Source organism: Babylonia areolata, chromosome 10, assembly GCF_041734735.1.
Source record: "Babylonia areolata isolate BAREFJ2019XMU chromosome 10, ASM4173473v1, whole genome shotgun sequence".
NCBI lineage: Eukaryota > Metazoa > Mollusca > Gastropoda > Neogastropoda > Buccinidae > Babylonia > Babylonia areolata.
This window is the reverse complement of record NC_134885.1, coordinates 43,624,534-43,635,416: the sequence shown is the minus strand read 5'-3', so window position 1 is coordinate 43,635,416 and position 10,883 is coordinate 43,624,534. Positions and strand designations below refer to the sequence as shown.

At 47.5% G+C, this 10,883-nt stretch overlaps 1 protein-coding gene across 5 annotated transcripts in view; it reads left to right on the top strand.

Annotated features, from left to right (window-relative positions):
• Positions 1 to 504: 504 nt before the first annotated feature.
• The window catches only part of LOC143286615 (glutathione hydrolase 1 proenzyme-like), a 49,432-nt gene continuing 39,053 nt past the window's right edge, over positions 505 to 10,883 (top strand). For 2 of the 5 annotated variants that reach the window (XM_076594257.1, XM_076594252.1), the window contains exon 1: positions 571 to 666. The gene's annotated coding sequence lies outside the window, so the exon portion shown is untranslated. The other 3 variants (XM_076594254.1, XM_076594253.1, XM_076594255.1) reach the window with 3 other exon arrangements.

Here is a 10,883-nt window from a genome sequence, read left to right as displayed (position 1 = left end):
TGGGACACACACACACACACTCACACCACACACACACACACACACACACACACACACACACATACACACACACACACACACACACACACACACACACACACACACACACACACACACACACACACACACACACACACACACACACACACACACACACACACACACACACACACACACACACACTACACGGGCGTCAGTGTCCTTATTTCAACTGAGGTCCAGAGACGTCCCGAGCCATGGCCAATAATACATACCATGTCTGTGCATCGCTGTGTGGCAGATAAACACCAGCAGGGCCAGATGGAATCTGGCTGACGGGGGAATCAACAGTGCCTCTGTCCCCCCCCCCCCCGTTCCCCCGCTTCTTCAGTCGGGGAGGGTGGAGGGGTTGTGGAGGGGTGGTGGTGGTGTAGGGTTTAGAGATGGGGGTGGGGGTGAAGGAGGGATGGGGAAGGTGTGATGGGGCTGGGGGGTGGTGGTGGGGGGGGGATGAATTCTTCAGGAGCGAGTTCCAGTCTGAGTGGCCTGTGAAGTATCAGTGAGTGGCTGGTGCTGTTGGTGCTGTGTGACGTGACGGTGAGCAGTGAGTGGTTGGTGCTGTTGGTGCTGTGTGAAGTGACGGTGAGCAGTGAGTGGCTGGTGCTGTTGGTGCTGTGTGAAGTGACGGTGAGCAGTGAGTGGTTGGTGCTGTGTGAAGTGACGGTGAGCAGTGAGTGGTTGGTGCTGTGTGAAGTGACGGTGAGCAGTGAGTGGTTGGTGCTGTTGGTGCTGTGTGAAGTGACGGTGAGCAGTGAGTGGGTGGTGCTGTTGGTGCTGTGTGAAGTGACGGTGAGCAGTGAGTGGTTGGTGCTGTTGGTGCTGTGTGAAGTGACGGTGAGCAGTGAGTGGGTGGTGCTGTTGGTGCTGTGTGAAGTGACGGTGAGCAGTGAGTGGTTGGTGCTGTTGGTGCTGTGTGAAGTGACAGTGAGCAGTGAGTGGTTGGTGCTGTTGGTGCTGTGTGAAGTGACAGTGAGCAGTGAGTGGTTGGTGCTGTGTGAAGTGACAGTGAGCAGTGAGTGGTTGGTGCTGTGTGAAGTGACGGTGAGCAGTGAGTGGTTGGTGCTGTGTGAAGTGACGGTGAGCAGTGAGTGGTTGGTGCTGTGTGAAGTGACTGTGAGCAGTGAGTGGTTGGTGCTGTGTGAAGTGACGGTGAGCGGTGAGTGGTTGGTGTTGTTGGTGCTGTGTGAAGTGACGGTGAGCAGTGAGTGGTTGGTGCTGTGTGAAGTGACTGTGAGCAGTGAGTGGTTGGTGTGTTGGTGCTGTGTGAAGTGACGGTGAGCAGTGAGTGGTTGGTGCTGTGTGAAGTGACGGTGAGCAGTGAGTGGTTGGTGCTGTGTGAAGTGACGGTGAGCAGTGAGTGGTTGGTGTTGTTGGTGCTGTGTGAAGTGACGGTGAGCAGTGAGTGGTTGGTGCTGTGTGAAGTGACTGTGAGCAGTGAGTGGTTGGTGCTGTTGGTGCTGTGTGAAGTGACGGTGAGCAGTGAGTGGTTGGTGCTGTGTGAAGTGACGGTGAGCAGTGAGTGGTTGGTGCTGTGTGAAGTGACGGTGACCAGTGAGTGGTTGGTGCTGTGTGAAGTGACTGTGAGCGGTGAGTGGTTGGTGCTGTTGGTGCTGTGTGAAGTGACGGTGAGCAGTGAGTGGTTGGTGCTGTGTGAAGTGACGGTGAGCAGTGAGTGGTTGGTGCTGTGTGAAGTGACGGTGAGCAGTGAGTGGTTGGTGCTGTGTGTATGAGGACCAGGTGAATGGGTCTTTGTCATCATACGTGTGGTACGAGCCAGTGTGTGTACTTGTGGTGTAAGTGTTACGTGTGGTGTGAGCCAGTGTGTGTACTTGTGATGTAAGTGATACGTATGGTGTGAGGCAGTGTATGTACTTATGATGTAAATGGTACATGTGGTGTGAGCCACTGTGTGTACTAGTGATGTAAATGGTACATGTGGTGTGAACCACTGTGTGTACTAGTGATGTAAATGGTACATGTGGTGTGAGCCACTGTGTGTACTTGTGATGTAAATGGTACATGTGGTGTGAGCCACTGTGTGTACTTCTGAGGTAAATGGTACATGTATATATGATAGTCAGCCGTGTCCGACCATGACCATCAGAGCAGCAGAGGAGGCAACTGCTGTTCCGACTATTTGGGCTAGAATTTGATTATAGAGGAGAGTGTCTTGCCACATGTGGTGTGTCAATAAATGAACGTATTGCAATGTAAAGTGATAATGTAAGTGGTTTGAATGATGTGAGTCGTGTGATATATGACTCACACATACACATGTGCACAAACACAGACAGACAGACACACACACACACACACCAGCGCACAACACACGCCCAAGTCGGTGACCATCTTCGTGTTGTTATCATGTTGACTGTTGCACAGTTTTGTCAGTGACTGTACCAATACATAGCTGACAAAAAGTTAAGGGGCACTCAGAAGAAGCTGGTAGGTATGTGTTTTCATAAAATGTGAAAGTATCGAGAGAAGATATCCATTCTGCAGGCTGCGTGGTGTCAGGGCAATAGGTGTGGACGTTCACTCCGTCAGTCACACAGGGGAGTGGAGGGGAAGAAAGGTGGGCATGGCCAAGATCCGCTCTTCTCTCATTGACAAACAAACTACCTTGCTCTATGATCTGCTTTAAAATGTGTCTGTTAAATCGATGTTTCAGTCCACGAATTGACAGTGGTTTATAAACGGTAGATGTGGTTTTTCACTCGATGTTTCAGTTCACGAATTGACAGTGGTTTATGAAGGTTAGATGTTGTTTTTCACCCGATGTTTCAGTCCACGAATTGACAGTGGTTTATAAACGGTAGTTGTGGTTTTTCACTCGATGTTTCAGTCCATGAATTGACAGTGGTTTATGAAGGTTAGATATTGTTTTTCACCCGATGTTTCAGTCCACGAATTGACAGTGGTTTATAAACGGTAGTTGTGGTTTTTCACTCGATGTTTCAGTCCATGAATTGACAGTGGTTTATGAAGGTTAGATATTGTTTTTCACTCGATGTTTCAGCCATGAATTGACAGTGCTTTATTAACGGTAGATGTGGTTTTTCACTCGATGTTTCAGTCCATGAACTGACAGTGGTTTATAAACGGTAGATGTGGTTTTTCACTGGATGTTTCAGCCATGAACTGACAGTGGTTTATAAAGCATAGATGTGGTTTTTCACTGGATGTTTCAGCCATGAACTGACTGTGGTTTATAAAGCATAGATGTGGTTTTTCACTGGGGAAGAAGGACGTGTACGTGCAGGAAAGCAGCTGCGTTTATGACTGCTGCTCATTTCATGGCCTGAAAATACAGCTGTTTGCCGGAGAGGGGGAGGGGGTGGGGGTGGGGCGTAGATTGAATTAAATGATTAATGCAATGCCCACATTGACGACACAGCACAGCACAGCACACCACCACAGCACAGCACAGCACAGCACACTACAGGACAGCACACCATATGACACAACACGCCGCAACCACACCGCAACACAGCACAGCACAGCACAGCACACCACCCACCACCCGCAGCACAGCGCAGCACAGTACAACACACCACACCACAGCACACCACACCACAACATAACACAGCACAGCACACCACACCACACAACTACACACCACACCATACAACAGCACACCACGCCACACAACTACACACCACACCATACCACAGCACACCACGCCACAACCACACAACCATACCAGCACACACCACACACTACACACACCATACCACAGCACACCACACCACACAACTACACACCACACCATACCACAGCACACCACGCCACACAACTACACACCACACCATACCACAGCACACCACACCACACAACTACACACCACACCATACCACAGCACACCACACCACACAACTACACACCACACCATACCACAGCACACCACGCCACACAACTACACACCACACCATACCACAGCACAGCACACCACACAACTACACACCACACCATACCACAGCACACCACACCACAGCACAGCACAGGACAACACACCCCAGAACAGTACAGCACAGCATAAGACAACACAACACAAAACATCACACCTCACCTCACCACAGCACAGCACACCATACCATACCACAGCACAACACAGCTCAGCACAACACAGCACACCATACCATACCACAGCACAGCACAGCACATCATACCATACCACAGCACAACACAGCACAGCACAGAACAGCACCGTACAGCACAGCACAGCACAGCACATCATACCATACCACAGCACAACACAGCACAGCACAGAACAGCACCGTACAGCACAGCACAACACAGCACACCCTACCATACCACAGCACAACACAGCACAACACAACACAGCACACCATACCATACCACAGCACAGCACAGGACAGGACAACACAACACAACACAGCACAACACACCCCAGAACAGCACAGCACAGCACAGCACAGCATAGGACAATACAACACAAAACATCACACCTCACCACAGCACAACACAGCACAGCACACCATACCATACCACAGCACAGCACAGCACAGCACAGCATAGGACAATACCACACAAAACATCACACCTCACCACAGCACAACACAGCACAGCACACCATACCACAGAACAGCGCAGCACAGCACAGCACAGCACAGCACAGCACAGCACATCATACCATACCACAGCACAACACAGCACACCCTACCATACCACAGCACAGCACAGCATAGGATAACACAGCACAGCACAGCATACCATACCATGCCACAGCACAGCGCAGCACAGCACAGCACATCATACCATACCACAGCACAACACAGCACACCCTACCATACCACAGCACAGCACAGCATAGGATAACACAGCACAGCACAGCATACCATACCATGCCACAGCACAGTTTCAGTTTCAGTTTCAGTAGCTCAAGGAGGCGTCACTGCGTTCGGACAAATCCATATACGCTACACCACATCTGCCAAGCAGATGCCTGACCAGCAGCGTAACCCAACGCGCTTAGTCAGGCCTTGAGAAAAAAAAATATATAGATAAGCTTAAATAAATAAATAAATAATAATTATGATATAAAAAAGGTAGTAGTAATGAAAATAACAATAAAATAATAATAAATAAATAAATAAATAAATGAATAAATAAATAAGACTACAATGATGATAAATAAGCAACATGAAGACATACATTCACACATACACCCACACATGCATAACAGATATGCACCAAACAGGCAGTTTCACAGATATGAAAGCACAGTCAAATACATATAAACGTACATGAGCTCCAACACACACACACACACACACACACACACACACATTACCCTGCATCTCCTCTACTCCCCTCCTCCACACACTCATTTCTAAGCTATGTATCGCAGCTTCCACGGCACACACACACACACACACACACACACACACACACACACACACACACAAACACGCACGCACACACACACACACACACACACACACACACACACACACACACACACAGAGATGAACGCTTACTTGTACAAGCACACACACACACACCCATATCTCCCCCCCCCCCCCAAGCCCCCCCCACATATATACAAAGATATATATATATAATATATATACGTTCCAATATCCTGTTGCTCCCACAGTGTAGGCATGCATACACTCACATACCTCATCCTCTACCCCACCTCCTACCTGCACCCCCACCTCCCCCTCACACACACACACACACACACACACACACACACACACACACATGCACAGAACTCTCCTGACACTTGTGTACACTTACACTCTCACGTATGCACAAACGCACTCAAAAACACAGACCCACACATACACACAAACACACACATACACACACGCACAGAGGCTGCCACTGATTGGCCACAAGAGGGATGGGAAAAGATCTCTGATGCCAAGAACGTGGCGTCTAGTGTGTTGCTCAGTCTACTGTATTTGGAAAAGCCCACAGAGACTGTTCCGTTTTGAAGAAATTTGCGCAATGTTGGTTTGGAAATGATGCCGATATTTGTTTGATTTGCAAAGCATCGTGCTCTACCTTTCATGTTAGACTTACGGCCGCTCCTCTCTCTGCTTTTATTTCTTTGAGGCGATCGATGGTGTAATGGCCTTGTACCTGTTCTTTTTGATATTCTTTGACTTTTCTGAGGATTTCCGATTTTCCTAGATGTAGGCCGCTCGTTGGTGTTGCGTTACCAGCAAGTCTGTCAGCTCGCTCATTTCCCTTAACTCCTGCATGTCCCGGGCAGTATGACCATGTGAGTTTTTTAATCTGAAAGTTGCGCATTGCCTTATGCCACTCTGGGCTTCCCATTCCGTTTTCAATTTTCTGTATGAGGTTCATTGAGTCGGTTAGAATCATGGCATGTTGGTTTCCGGGCGTATGGGTGGACGATAGCCACTGGAGGGCACGTGTCACAGCTTCAACTTCCATCGTTAAGCTGGAGGTAGCACAGCACAAGACTACACAACACAGCACAGCACAGCTCACCATACCACAGCACGCCACAGCACAGCACAGCACAGCACAGCACACCATACCAAGCACAGCACAGCACATCATACCATACCACAGCACAACACAGCACACCCTACCATACCACAGCACAGCACAGCATAGGATAACACAGCACAACACAGCATAGGATAACACAGCACAGCACAGCATACCATACCATGCCACAGCACAGCACAGGACTACACAACACAGCACAGCACAGGATAACACAGCACAGCACAGCACACCGTACCATACCACAGCACAACTCAGCACACCCTACCATATCACAGCAAAGCACAGCACAACACAACACAACACAGCACACCATACCATACCACAGCACAGCACAGGATAACACAGCACAACAGTACACTATACCATACACAGCACAACACAGCACAGGACAACACAGTACAACACAGCACAGGACAACACAGCACAGGACAACACAGCACACCATACCATACCACAGCACAACACAGCACAGGATAACACAGCACAACACAGCACAGCACAGGACAACACAACACAGCACAGGATAACACAGCACAGCACATCACATCACACCACAGCACAGGATAACACAGCACATCACAGCACAGCACAGGATAACACCGCACACCACAGCACAGGATAACACAGCACATCACAGCACAGGATAACACAGCACACCACAGCGCAGGATAACACAGCACAGGATAACACAGCACATCACAGCACAGGATAACACAGCACAGGATAACACAGCACAGGATAACACAGCACAGGATAACACAGCACAGGATAACACAGCACAACACAGCACAGGATAACACAGCACAGCACATCACATCACAGCACAGCACAGGATAACACAGCACAACACAGCACAGGATAACACAGCACATCACAGCACAGGATAACACAGCACAACACAGCACAGGATAACACAGCACAGGATAACACAGCACAGGATAACACAGCACACCACAGCGCAGGATAACACAGCACAGGATAACACAGCACATCACAACACAGCACAGGATAACACAGCACAACACAGCACAGGATAACACAGCACAACACAGCACAGGATAACACAGCACATCACAGCACAGGATAACACAGCACATCACAGCACAGGATAACACAGCACATCACAGCACAGGATAACACAGCACAGGATAACACAGCACATCACAGCACAGGATAACACAGCACAGGATAACACAGCACATCACAACACAGCACAGGATAACACAGCACAGGATAACACAGCACATCACAACACAGCACAGGATAACACAGCACATCACAGCACAGGATAACACAGCACAGCACAGCACAGGATAACACAGCACAGGATAACACAGCACAACACAGCACAGGATAACACAGCACATCACAGCACAGGATAACACAGCACAACACAGCACAGGATAACACAGCACATCACAGCACAGGATAACACAGCACAACACAGCACAGGATAACACAGCACAGGATAACACAGCACAGGATAACACAGCACATCACAGCACATCACAGCACAGGATAACACAGCACATCACAGCACAGGATAACACAGCACAGGATAACACAGCACATCACAGCACAGGATAACACAGCACATCACAGCACAGGATAACACAGCACATCACAGCACAGGATAACACAGCACATCACAGCACAGGATAACACAGCACAGGATAACACAGCACATCACAGCACAGGATAACACCGCACATCACAGCACAGGATAACACAGCACAACACAGCACAGGATAACACCGCAAGAAATGTCCTCACGTCACAGATGTATGGGGATATATCATGGTATTTCACAGGTACCGCAAGGAATGTCCTCGCTCACGTCACAGATGTATGGGGATATATCATGATATTTCACAGGTACCGCAAGGAATGTCCTCACGTCACAGATGTGAGGGGATATATCATATTTCACTGGCCCACAAGGTGTTGTTGCGGTATCAGTGTCAGGTGTGCCAAACATTCACATGCAATCATCATGCTGGGACGAGTAGACAGACTGTAGAAACCCGTCTGCTTTCACTGGTGGAGTCAACCATTGGCCACACACACCCACACCCATCCACACACACACACACACACGCAACGACTGACGGGACAAGAATAACTGACAGGAATGTCAGATGTGACGGTGTGAGGTCAGTGATGTTTTTCTTCTCACGTTCCTTGTGTACTGTATGTTTTCACAGTCTTTGTGGTCATGTAGAGAATGAGAAAAGGAAGAATCACCGAAGAATTGGGTTTTAACACGGGGAGCAAGTTGCCGCCGTGAATGGGAAGATGATCTGAGTTGTCGTGGGGGTGTGTTGGTTTGAATGACTTCTCTCAGATACTGAGGGGGAGCACACGAAACTGAGCTGGAGGTAAGAGTTGCGACTTTTTACTGAAAGCGGGCAGAAATTGATAACATGTGAAGGGAATGCAGAAGATGAGTGATATTGTCAGTCTTTTTGGTTCTAAAGATTAACCTTGCTGCTGCGTTTGGAACTTTCTGGAGTTTATGTATATGTTTTTTTGCTCTGTAACTCAAGTGATTTTGAAGCCACTTTCATTAAATTTCATGACTTTGTTTATAATGTATCATACTACATATCAACTGAAACTTATTTTGTTTTCAGATAAACCAAGAGACTATTTACAGAACTGGAGACCCACTTCGTTGCAAAACGTCGCTTATAAGATGGGATCTGCATGCATAACTAATAGAAACAAGAAAGTTCTACCACTGAAAGTTAATACACGAAGATCAGACAGGTTTTATTTCAGGCAGATTTTTTGGTGATAACATAAGAACCCTGTATGACATTATGCATTACTTAGAAATTGATTATCATCCAGGCTTGCTAGTATCAATAGATTTCGAAAAAAAGCATTCGATTCATTAAATTGGTCATATATGAACACAGTATTAAAAGCCTATGGGTTTGGTTTAGATTTATGTAAATGGATTCACACCTTTCACAAGGATATAAAATCATATGTCATTGTGATGGGTACAGTATCCAAGGACTTGACATGTCATTGTGAAGGGTACAGTGTCCAAGGACTTGATATGTCATTGTGAAGGGTACAGTGTCCAAGGACTTGATATGTCATTGTGAAGGGTACAGTATCCAAGGACTTGACATGTCATTGTGAAGGGTACAGTATCCAAGGACTTGACATGTCATTGTGAAGGGTACAGTATCCAAGGACTTGACATGTCATTGTGAAGGGTACAGTATCCAAGGACTTGACATGTCATTGTGAAGGGTACAGTATCCAAGGACTTGACATGTCATTGTGAAGGGTACAGTATCCAAGGACTTGACATGTCATTATGAAGGGTACAGTATCCAAGGACTTGACATGTCATTGTGAAGGGTACAGTATCCAAGGACTGGATATGTCATTGTGAAGGGTACAGTATCCAAGGACTTGACATGTCATTGTGAAGGGTACAGTATCCAAGGACTGGATATGTCATTGTGAAGGGTACAGTATCTAAGGACTTGACATGTCATTGTGAAGGGTACAGTATCCAAGGACTGGATATGTCATTGTGAAGGGTACAGTATCCAAGGACTTGACATGTCATTGTGAAGGGTACAGTATCCAAGGACTGGATATGTCATTGTGAAGGGTACAGTATCTAAGGACTTGATATGGCTGGGGCTAAGTTTTCTGAGGCAGTCACACGCCCGACTAAAAGTTCAGTTAAGAAAAAACTTTTTTTTTTTTCATTGTTTATAATGAAATAGAAAAGCTCATTTACGCGAAGCGCTCACTTCCCTGCACTTAGTCAAGCGGCTTGAGTAAATGCATGCATGCAACTGGACACCGGACATGAAAGCCGTTTGCTGAAGGAAACGTCCAATCTTTTTTACGGACAGATGTTGGTCACCGACGGTACACCCACGACATATGGCAAGGTCTTGTTTCTTCAAAGAAAGCATGGGTGTCCGTACACCCACGACATATGGCAAGGTCTTGTTTCTTCAAAGAAAGCATGGGTGTCCGTACACCCACGACATATGGCAAGGTCTTGTTTCTTCAAAGAAAGCATGGGTGTCCGTACACCCACGACATATGGGAAGGGTCAGTTCCTATACAGAAACCATGGGTTGCTGTGTACCCACGACGTACGGCGAGGAGTCTTTCCTTCATAGAAAGCATGGGTGTCTGTACACACACGACGTACCGCACACAAACTTTCAGGCGACGTACGGGAAAGGTAGAATATTTAGGACACTGAGGAGTGAGTTACAATGATCAAGTCTGGACAAGACAAGAGAGCACACCAAAGTTTGTGTTGCTTGAGTAGTAAGGAGATCTCT